The 9,184-nt window shown below is 41.8% G+C and overlaps 1 protein-coding gene across 1 annotated transcript in view; it reads right to left on the reverse strand.

Moving 5' to 3' along the window:
- The window catches only part of LOC109477080 (voltage-dependent calcium channel subunit alpha-2/delta-2-like), a 91,359-nt gene extending 91,159 nt beyond the window's left edge, over positions 1-200 (reverse strand). The window contains exon 1 of the mRNA XM_019778125.1: positions 159-200. The gene's annotated coding sequence lies outside the window, so the exon portion shown is untranslated. The remainder of the gene's footprint in view (positions 1-158) is intronic.
- Positions 201-9,184: the final 8,984 nt, after the last annotated feature.

Genomic DNA, 9,184 nt, shown 5'->3' on the forward strand with positions numbered 1-9,184 from the left:
AAATAAAAGGGATAGTATACCAGAGAAGATCTCGGGCCATAGAAGATCCAATTCGCTATCCCTTTATTTCGGCCAATTTCTACTATTTTTCCAGCGATCCGCGGTGCCTGGTAGAGGCTATGTTCAAACTTCATCGACTACACTGGCATATTACTTACCCGTTTGTCGTTCCTTTACAGAGCAAGATGGCACACGATGTTTTCGATGGGTTTCTCGGGTCCTGGTTAGCTCTTCCACTGTGCAGTCTGCTGCGTCCCTGTGACATCCGATCGGCTTTCCTTCTCTGCTTAATCTCGTGACGTCGTGCCGCTATCAATCAACCTGTAAGCACATAGGACATGGATGTCACTCTAGTCTGTAGCGGACTAGCAACGCGAGTTCTAAAACTGTGAAATTTAGCCGAATGTGGGGATCAATTAAAAAGAGAAGTTTCGTCACTGCACAGGGGAAAATTAATCCTCTAGCGGACTGACTCTCCTGGCCAACTATTTCCTTTTTTTGCCGAATCCTACGATCGTACCCCCGTAGGAATAATCTCCAAGCAGATCTTTTGGTGGCTGCAAAGACATTGTCAAATTGGCCAGGCAATATACATTTGCCAGACAGTTACTATTTGCCACCTAGTCTGATCATCTGAGGACTCTCTCTCTCTCTCTCTAGATGGCCAGATGTAACCGTCATGCTTTTGCCACCAGGCATCTGATTTGCCTTAAGTAGGAAGGCCTGGTGGAGGCTAATGTCACTCGACAAATGAATAACTGTTTAACTCAGCTGGGATTGTTAGGACATAGTTTCGGCTTTTGTTTGGTGCAGAGAAGAGATTGAGGAAACAGGCCTACCCGAGAACTTCCTAAGTATAGGCGCCCTACGTACCGACATAGCCTTAGGCAACTTCTTAGCTTGGAGCCAGCTATAATACCGTATAATCCAACAGCTTCCAACATGGTCAAAACATAGCTGCGGTTCATAAGTAGAACTAGAACTTATTTATTACTCGAACACACTGAATCGAACAGCCGAAAAAAGGCAGCACTAAAACTTGCTGTTTTTAGAAAACCTAGTGCCCTGTGCTTGAGGTGTCCTCTCGCAGCAATGCAATTACAAAGCTAGCGCCAATTCGCGTTAGCGGTGGGATGTGGCTGTCATTTTTCCCCTCTAATTGATTAAAATGGCTGTAGCGTGGGATATAAGGGCATGTTGCTGCCCGACTGCTTCATAGACCGTAACCAATAGGATTACAACCCAATTATCAAGCCCGGAACTGACATGCCATGACAGGGACAAATGGCATTACGGCGACGCGATGAAAAATTTGACGCCACTTGATACGTATCGATTTTTGTCTCTCCCCGCACCGGAAGGCGGATCCTCGCCGGCTCAGCTGTGAAGCTGTCCCTAATTTCATTAGTTAACACTTGTGAGCAGGTCCGCCGGTTCACCTTTGGGCGTGGTACACGGTTTGATGATGGTTCAGCGCCCTTTTCAGAACGCTTTACTCGGAAGCGGCGACTCATCGGCCGCCATGTTGGTTCTCGAAGTCCTCGGGAGCGTTTTGCTTACCACTACGGAAGCAAATCACCCTTTCTTCCTACATACTCCATCTCTCAGGAGGAAGTTCCACGCTGAAAGCTTTCGTTCCAAGAACTACATTACTATGAAACAGGCTTCTTGTGAATGCTTCCAAAATTGGTACATACCTTAAACTAAGTCTAGGGTGAAAAAACATCCGTCTCTATAGTATCTCAATGTTATCCACAAAATGTAAGTGGTTCGTATGAGCCTTTTTTGAGTTGAAAGTTGAAGCAAATGAAATAAGGAAAAGACTTGCACGCCGCATTTGATATGATGCAAAGGGAATGGATTTCTGAGTCATAGTTTTAGGCGTAAAAGAATTGAGATTTAATGCTGCTAAGACGTCAGTCAGTTTAAACCATTGACAATACATTAAAGTCATGCCATGTCGTTACCACAAGACAGCAGCTACCATTTTGAAACTATATAGTGAAAAGAGTTGAAAGAAACCATCAAAAGAAACTGAAGTCGGGTCGTGTGGCGTAGCGACAGAGTGCTCGACTCAGAACCAAGAGGTCCCGAGTTCGAGTCCTGACATGCCACCGATCTTGTGCCCTTTCGAAATGCACTTTACACGAATTTCTTCACTTCGCTCAGGTGAAAATGAGTATTATATTGTATTGTCCCCTGTGTTGGTGGCGGCATTAATACAAGTTGAAAAAACTTGAGTGTGCCGTCACCACGTCTTGTGTTTACATGTTGGCATATAAAAAACTGAAGTCACAGAGCTACATACAGTTTATCGACGTTTGTTTATGAATAATCGTGGGTTCATATTGATCACGTCTATCATACCAGATTTATGCGCACGTCGTTATAGAGCTCCTAAATGATGAAAAGGTGGATCAATTTTCGGATTACTCTTAAAATATATGATCATAAAGTATGTGGATCCTAACAGGCTTACGGTATTTATGAATTATGCTATAACTATAAAGATTGATGTGATTCTGTAGGGTGAACATATACGAGCATTGCACCACAGTACGTTCCTGTTGTGATATAGCAAAAAGTCCATTTACCTTTATTTCGTTGGACTATATGCTATCATGATTGAAGTAGATTCTTTTCAGTGTGTCATTTTAAAATTATGTAAAATGGGACTTTTTTTGCTATTTTTGACCAAAAATGTACATTTCCTGTCTCCTATGCGCTTATACGAAAACCAAACGACCTGAAATTCACCATAAAGGTAGCTTGCCACCAAATGCTTACTACTTAATAGACTATAGTGTTCACTATTATTTTCGTTCGGATTTTCGTAAAGCCATCAGAAGAAACTTAATCGATGTTTTGCTCATAAGCTAAATATAATAATAATAACTGTTCTTGGCTGTAGATTGACTTCAAACTACAATTGACAGACCAAAGCAGTGTATGTCTCTGTACAGTTCAAGCCATCGTCGTTTTTTTGTCTTTTGCAATAAAGTCTCACCGATATTTCAGTACGTGAGACTCAAGTCTGATGTTGTGACTCAGAAGCTAAAGGATCGTAAGTTGTAAGTGAGCCGACACCAGACCTAATGCTATGTTACGTCCACAGTAAACCAAAGTGGATAAAAGGCGTGCATGCGGTAAGATTCTTCTAATCGACTTTCCGATGAAGTTCCAGGCAATTTGAATTCAGTGATACTTGACACGATTATGTTGCCCCCTTTTTGTGATAACAATGATCCAATAACAGAAACATTGTGTAAAGTGGACCAAGCGACTCTTGGGAACAGAATATTATTCTATCATACAAAATCATATTGACAATTCGCAATCCACTCCATCGAGAACTGACTTGTATAACCATCTTTCGGGGCCAAAATGTAGAACAGAGACTAAAAAGACTTTTTCTGTATCAAGCGATGCTGCTTCATAACAAATTTCTGAAGCAAATAATCAAATTTCTCCGCATTGATTATCTAATTAAAAGTATTATGTTCTATGAAATTTAAAGGTGCATAATAGCGCAACGTTTTGAGATTTTAAGTTATTTCTTTTCAAAATTATGAATGAACGCTGCTCAAATTAGTTATTATTCAGACACTTGATTGTCTTCCAAATGCTAAAAAGTTTCCATATTTTTACCTTTTTCTTACTTTTGACTTGCACAAACAGCTGCTCAAAGAATTATAATTTCCACGGTAGTTAAGAGAAAATGCTGTGGAAAGAATATTAAAACCAGTGCTTCAATCCGCAAAAGTGAAGATGACCTAATTCTTGAACTAGATAAACATGCAAAGATGTTCAACATCCTAAACAAAACTCGGCACTCAATCGTTTACTGTCACCAAGGGGGTTACGGTCACGCGAAGTGGCTTATTCTGTCACAGTGACCTAGTGACAGAATACTTAGAAATGCTCGACCTAGATTCAGAAGTCCCAGCCACTTCATACATTGACCCAGAGTCTTTCCCTCGAGTTCTCACATAACAATCAATTCTTAACTGAAGTTATCAAACGATTACAGCCAGGGGACAGTGCACGATAGGGGCTAGGTCACAGGTCAGTACACGGGTAGGCGCCATATTGCCTTAGGGTAACAGAGGGGTCATTAAAGGTCATACAAGGTCATCTCGGGGTCTGATTTGTCTCCATTAAGGGAACTCATTTAAAGTATGGCGAAATGATAGCACCAAGGGCAGGGAGGGCATATGTCATTCCTGGTGGCAATATGGCAGGGGCGAAGTTTGAACTTTTGTCTTTGATCTGTAACATCACACTACAAGCTGTTGACACGTAGTGTTTTAGTTAGTTGACACGAGGGTAGCGATTCTTTCGTTAATGGTGTGTCAAATCACTCTCTGTATGTTTTCCCTGTCTTGCGTTGGCTATCTGTGTGTCCCCTAAGTTTAGCTACCTAAGTTTAGCTACCTAAGTTTAGTCCCCTAAGTTTTAGCTATGAAAAATGGAGGTATTGTTTTTGGTCTGGGCGCGCGTGTGAGTGTATGTGTGTGTGAGTGTATGTGTGTGTGTGTGTGTGTGTGTGTGTGTGTGTGTGTGTGTGTGTGTGTGTGTGTGTGTGTGTGTGTGTGTGTGTGTGTGTGTGTGTGTGTGTGTGTGTGTGTTCCCGAATATTTGTTGTCACAACTTTGGCCCGGGTAGATTGTGATGATATTATAGGTAGGTCTTGGGAAGACAAAAGTCAAGTTTAGCTATGGGACTCCTTGCGCATGCCCTTGGTACTGCCGTAGGAAACCCAGGCTTGAACACGTTAGGGTCTTGATATGCTAGTGGCAGATAGGTTATCGAGTCAACTCTTGTTCTGATATGTGTCTCAAAGCAGGCGCACATGGACAGGAGTTTCGATTTTTTTTTACTGCAAGAAACAAATGCAAATTCAGCTACTGTAATCAGTAATAGTTCCAACTTCCAAGTATATCTGTCTAAGTTCAACAAACAGCACATAAAGACACGAGCATTACCACTCGCCTTGTTATCCACCTGCTCGGGTACAGTCCGATGAAATGCCTAAAACACGTCGAACCTAGATAGAAGCCTTTCTCTCAATACTCGATAACTTCCCCGAAAATAACAAGAACCACAGGGAAAGACAGGCTCAGAACTAAAACTGGGGGTATATGGAGTAGATAAAGTTACATTGATCTATGACAACAGCTCCCACGCACTTCTGCCCGGGCACCCTATGCCCGAATAATAGTCCCTGTTTAACGTCCATGGCTGTATTTCTCCAAGATTGTAATTTGTCCCAACACTAGGGTAATCAGATTGTCCGTCCACGCCCGACCATCTGCTAACAATTTTCCTGTCCTACCTTCACGGTGTCTCGTCTGTTTCTTCTTCCATCCATTAAACCCGCTGAAGAGGGAGGCAGACAAAATGCCACGTCTTCCCTCGTTCCCAGGGTCGTCCATCACCGTCTACTTTGATATCACCCGGAGTTAGCAGCACATTTGTCATGGCCGATTCGCGATAGATATCAAGTGTTGATCGTTTTACGATGTTGGTTTGGCTTTATGGACCTCATCGAACATTATTGGAGTTCCTTTACGATCAAATTATTGTGCAACGAGGAGTAGAGATGACTATAATATACTGACCCAATTGGTGGCAGCATCCATGAAACCATTCTGCGGTAACGTGTTTGGAGTTAACGCGGCCAGTGATCTATAGCTGATCGCCACATCTTTATAGAACGTATCTGTCCCGACTGTGAAAAGCTATTTCGGTCACAGTGAAATGTCCTTAAAAGATGTCAATGTAAGTAAGTATCAGATACGCTAGCGCGGAAAATAGGATATAAAACTCTTGCTGGGATGGTTGAGGACTGACCTGGGGTAAAGGGAAGCGGTGGTCATAGTAATTGAATGACTGTATGCCAGTAAACGCCTCCATGATTGTTTGGCCTATTTGAGACTCGGTGAAACTGGACATGGACTGACACAGGCATTAATGTGCATTTTAGAGTTCAGGTCACTAAATAATGCCGTGTGTTGAGCAAAATCTAATCTCAGGGAAACGTTCTTGTCACGCTGTTGAGAGACATGGGAGAAGTGCTTCCAATAACTGTTTAAAATAAATGTTTAAATGGAAAACATAAAGAAGAGTTATTGTGGCTCTACAAGCTAAAAAGTGCCTAACATGGCTTCAATGTCTCAAGCCTCAGCGCCTATTTTCACCCCTGATACTACAATAGAATTACCATGGCTTCAGCACCAAGGACAGTGTCAATCGTATCATTTTTTCAGAAACATAACGTTACGTAATGCCGTGCGTGTTAACTAGAGTGGGACAGAAATCACTGCCTTGCTTCCACAACTACAAATAATACCTACCATGGCTTTAATGCCTTAACCTAAGAATACGAATTCGTCACTCCCTTAAACAATAGCACTACCATAGATTCCGTTAGTGTTAACTAGAGTAGGACAGAAATCACTACGTATACCTTCCTTCCACATATATAAAAAAATGCCTACCATGGTTTCCATACTTTAAACCTAACAACGGCGCCCGTTTTTCACCCCACCCCCCCAAAAAAATAGCACTACCATGGATTCAGCACCAAGGACAGCATTAATTATCTCATTTTTCAGAAACATAATGACAGAAACCGCCACCTTGCTTCCACTTACATGACAAATACCAAGCTTTCAGAGCTTCAGCAACACGGAGAGCTCATGAAATGCTCTCAATTCCAAGAAAAGACCGTGGGCAGTAACCCTGGACTTCATGTTCACGGATGGTGGATTCTGGTTGGAAAGCACCAATAGCAAGACTGATTGAAGCGTCAAATCTTCCCAGGACTTGTATAGCCGACGCTGGGAAGCTAAAGCTCGGCTTTGAGCCAGTCAAAGATTAAGGGGAGCTCCGTAGATTTAAATAAAACACCAACCTCTTGGAAAGAAACCTACCTGATAACCGGGGTCCAGTATTTCCTCTGCACTACATAAGCTAGCATGCACAGGCAATCATTCGTATCTGAAAACACCCGCGTTAACGTGATAGGAAAAAAAATAGTCTCTCAACTGAAATAACTTTGATCAGTGACCACACCATGCCCTTTGAAACATATATATATGCTCTAAACCCGCAGCCTGTACTTGATTTATAACTTGGATTGAATCAACTGATGTTCAACAGGTTAATCGGGCCGTCAGTAGTAAAAGCAAAGGCGTGAAAAAGTGCAGCAGATAAAAGTTGAGCACGCGCGTTTCAGCTGGGTAATCAGATAGAACGTACATTTGTTGGCTCCATGATAGCCACCAATGGAGCAAGTACAGATACCGGCGTCCAAATGGACCACAAGACCTTCCTGACCGGTATTAATGGCGGATATCGCTTCTCTCTGACCTTACTGAAGGTCATGTGCAAGTCGTGGGGAAACCCCATTAGAGCTTTGACACTGTATCAATAGCTGTTGGTGAACAGAGGGCGCACTTTCACAACGTAAAGCCATGTTTTTTTGTTTTTTTTAGTCAGATTTCCGTTAGTGCGACATAATGTTACACTATGTTTCCTTAGAGTCGTGTTGATATGATTTTAAAAATCACCATGTGGCTAATATGAGACATTTTCAGTAACGATCCCGCTGCTACTTCTCACGCTTGGATCTTTTTCGTCATCTTCTACCTCCACAAAATCTTTGCCCTTCCCACTCATAACACAGTTAACGGGACGTGGGACGAAAACATGTTTTGAATATTGAGAAAGCAACGTTAAAATTTTATCTTTCCTGTAACGACATTATAAAGCAAGTAAGCTTATAGAGTTTCATTAACATATATATTGTACGTATATGATAATCAGTGTAAATATGCTGTTTATTGCAACTGTACTAATCTCATTTCTACAGAATCTTTAAACACCCAGTTCTGTGTACTCTATACATCGATGCACTGTGGATTTGGAACTGGGGTGTTTTAAAACATAGTCCTATATTCAGTGTATTAAGGTCGACTTTACTGGAGCCTGTATTATTATCGAAAGGAATCTGGTTGTACTGTAAGACTGAGAGTAATAGGCAGTGAAGTGGAGGGCCTGTTTGCGCGAGTATAGAGCAATTTATTGCAGTCGCCTGAGGATGTGCCCCCAGCGTAGATGGCATCAGGGTTGAAAATTGCCTCTCACCAGTACGGGCAAATACAGGGGTGTTTCTCTAAACCCGTGATGTCGGCAGGAAAACATCACACGGAACATTAGGCTGGTGAAGACTTGATCCGTGTTTGTGTTTCTCGTCTAATGAACAGTGGGGGTTTATCATTGATGTGTCTCCCTGAAGGGCGCACGGCGTCACCCCCTACTCTCAGTCATATATACATGTATATAGAACCTGAAGGAAAGGGGTTGACACCATACCGTCGTCTGAATCGGGAATCTTACAGATTTTGAACAATTTTTATGTTTACCGAAGGAAAACATATTGTTTTTGCTCAGTTTCCTCTTCTCTAACACAAAAGGTCAATGACCTGGGCCAGACAGTGGTTACATGTACATCATGTTGCGATTTTATAGCAGGAGGGATTTAGACTCCTGTCACCATATATATGAATGTGTTGGAGTAAGAATTAACAGAACAGATTAGGCGAAGGTAAACACGATGCATTTGCTTTGCAAATGTTACCTTTCTAGTATTACATGTATTAACTTTATTGCGAAAACATGCCCGAAGGCTTTTGGAAACAAAACAAAGAAAACATTGGTATACGGTGTGTGTATACTTAACGGCGAAGAAAACAGTGAATTATATAGAGCGAAATGACAACTATACATCTATTTGAGAGGTTTAACTTCTTTTCTCTATGCAGTGGAAGATGAGTTGACCTGTGTTTTGGTAGATAAAGGGGTTGGGAGATTTAAGGAAGATTATTTTTGTTGATGGGTTAGGAGTGGAAAGCTTGGATAAATTTATTAGAATCTGTGACTGCCTTAGGCGGTAAACTATACATGGCCAATATACCCATATGTGGATAAATTCAGAGGTAATATTTCACTGGATACCTAGATAGATAGATAGATAGTGGCACTCAATTGTCTTTCAACCCAAACATATGTACCGCACTAGCAGAAGGCTTAGGAGCACCACATAATCGTACCTTTCCCTGAAGGAATGAAAGATCGCAAGACTGTACTGAAAGTAGGTTGAGGGGAGAGATTGAAACAT

This window comes from Branchiostoma belcheri, unplaced genomic scaffold (genome assembly GCF_001625305.1).
Source record: "Branchiostoma belcheri isolate BF01 breed outbred unplaced genomic scaffold, Haploidv18h27 scaffold4, whole genome shotgun sequence".
Lineage (NCBI taxonomy): Eukaryota > Metazoa > Chordata > Leptocardii > Amphioxiformes > Branchiostomatidae > Branchiostoma > Branchiostoma belcheri.